The following is a 2500-nucleotide window of genomic DNA, read 5'->3' as shown; positions in this document are numbered from 1 at the left end:
TCCCGTCTTTGTGCTAAGCTAGGCTAGCGGTGGGTGCGTCGGACAGAGTTACGGCACGCGCGGAGATGAGAAGGGTGTGTGTGTGGACTCATCTAACTCTGGGGGATACGCTAAAGTCATAAAAAGTCGGCGTGTTCCTTTAAAGAAATCGCTTTTTAAGAACTACAACAAACGGCTGGTAGGAACTACACGAGCTTCCTCCCGGTTAGTGACATCACCAACCCTAGAATTTACATAACCCCGCCCCCTGAACACCATTTATAGATTATCAAGACAGAATATGCTAATCAATGACTAGAAGATAACTACACATAATCTACATAAATTCATCAACTAACCATTCAGAAATGTCCTGTTCTTCTACATGTTGTTCTTCTTGCAGTCTCTCCATCATTCTGACTCCGGTTTGAACATAAAAGGCTAAACGATTTTTAAATTTTCAGTGTGTGTGTGTGTGTGTGTGTGTGTGTGTGTGTGTGTGTGTGTGAGAGAGAGAGGTAAAATGACACAATCTCTTGTAGCTCCGCCCCCTGTGCCGGGAGCAGCAGCTCATTTGCATTTAAAGGGACAGACACAAAACGGTGTGTTTTTGTTCACCCTCAAAAAGTGACGATTTTAACATGCGATATAAAAATATCTGTGGGGTATTTGAGCTAAAACTTCACACACACACACACACACACACACACACACACACACACACACACACACACACACACACTATGGGGACATCAGAGACTTATTTACAAATCATTCTGTTCTATTCCAACCTGATCACAAACTCTTCCGCTTCTAAACTTCACTTTTTGAGACTGTTTTTGAGACTCATCCAGATATAATGTTGTTTTTGTACAAATATTCACATGTTGATGGAATATTAATTTCTCTATTTGACACTTGAGATCAAAACTGTTTTATCCAAAGCAACTTACAAGTGAAGAGCTTTAACCGGCAACATCACACAGAATGACCTCGCATCGCATTCAGTGTGTAAACCTTCAACATGCTCATTTAATTCTGTTCATGTTGTTCACACACACACACACACACACACACACACACACACACACACACCTGTTCACCTTCACCTTAATTCCCTCAACAGAACTGCACACATCTGAACATCTCAGTTATTAGTTTACAACACCAAACCACAAACTACAACTCAACTTTTAATAATGCATATGGATAATCAGAGAACATTAAAATGTCTAAATATTCACAGTATAATGTTAATAATAACCATCACCACTGCAGACTGTTGATGTGCAAAATATAATTACACAAGACAAACACTGAACATCTGAATCGAAATTATGCAATAAACTTATAATTGCCATAATTACTACCAGCAATGCCATGATAATTTGATACCATGGTACTAAATGATCACCCGTATAAATAAATAAAACATGGCATTACCATAGGCTACACATATCCATATCCCCAAAATATGGTATTATCATGGTTTTTGTCACTTTTTGTAAGTGACATTGACAAAAATAATATTAAATGTATCAAACTTCCCATGCATAGTTCAATAGTAGCCTATGGAGAAGCCACAATTTATATCCGAATGCACATTAAACTTCTCAAATCTCTAATTTTCCTCTCTCTCTCTCTCTCTCTCTCTCTCTCTATAGATATAGCCTATATAGACACACACACACACACACACACACACACACACACACACACACACACACACATGATAAACACACCGTAAATCCCGATCAGATCAACGCGACTGGATCACTCGATCGATCAACACTGAGACCCGTTTCTATGGTTCAGACCCGGTCAGTTCTGTCTTACCGTGAATGTGTGCTGTCAGTCAGCGGTGAGTTCATGAGCTCTTCTTCCTCCGGGAGATCGTCCTCCTCCTCGCAAACCTTCACACGGAACCGAGAAACTTCATCATCATCATCTCCTTCATCATCATCATCATCATCGGGAGAAAAATCCAAACCGAACCGGCTCCGGTAACCGGACCGAGCGCGTGTGTGTGCGCGCGCCACAAGGAGGAAGCGCGCGAGTGTTTGTGTTCCGCTCTTCCTCACTCTCGCTTTCACCTCTCTCTCTCTCACACACACACACACACACACACACACACACACACACACACACACACACACACACACACACACACACACACACACACACACACACACACACACACACACACTGTTCTTCATCAAGGCGGGGTCTCGAGTCGCCCAACCCAATAACACACCACCCACCTCTATAACACACACACACACGCGCACACACACACATACACAGAGAGAGAGAGAGAGAGAGAGAGAGAGACACAATACAGACACACACACTTTTTACTTCTCTCTCTCTCTCCCACACACACACACACACACACACAGAGAGAGAGAGAGAGAGAGAGAGAGAGAGACACAATCACACACAGACACACACACTTTTTACTTCTCTCTCTCTCTCTCACACACACACACACACACACACACAGAGAGAGAGAGAGAGAGAC

At 42.5% G+C, this 2500-nt stretch overlaps 1 protein-coding gene across 1 annotated transcript in view; it reads right to left on the bottom strand.

Moving 5' to 3' along the window:
- Window positions 1-2058, bottom strand: part of ctbp2l (C-terminal binding protein 2, like) — a 52414-nt gene extending 50356 nt beyond the window's left edge. The window contains exon 1 of the mRNA XM_079595044.1: window positions 1816-2058. The gene's annotated coding sequence lies outside the window, so the exon portion shown is untranslated. The remainder of the gene's footprint in view (window positions 1-1815) is intronic.
- Between the last annotated feature and the right edge of the window lie 442 nt (window positions 2059-2500).

The sequence above is a fragment of the Phoxinus phoxinus genome (genome assembly GCF_949152265.1).
Source record: "Phoxinus phoxinus genome assembly, chromosome: 21".
Taxonomy (NCBI): domain Eukaryota; kingdom Metazoa; phylum Chordata; class Actinopteri; order Cypriniformes; family Leuciscidae; genus Phoxinus; species Phoxinus phoxinus.
The sequence above is the reverse complement of the archived record's forward strand: the minus strand, read 5'-3'. Positions and strand labels throughout refer to the sequence as shown.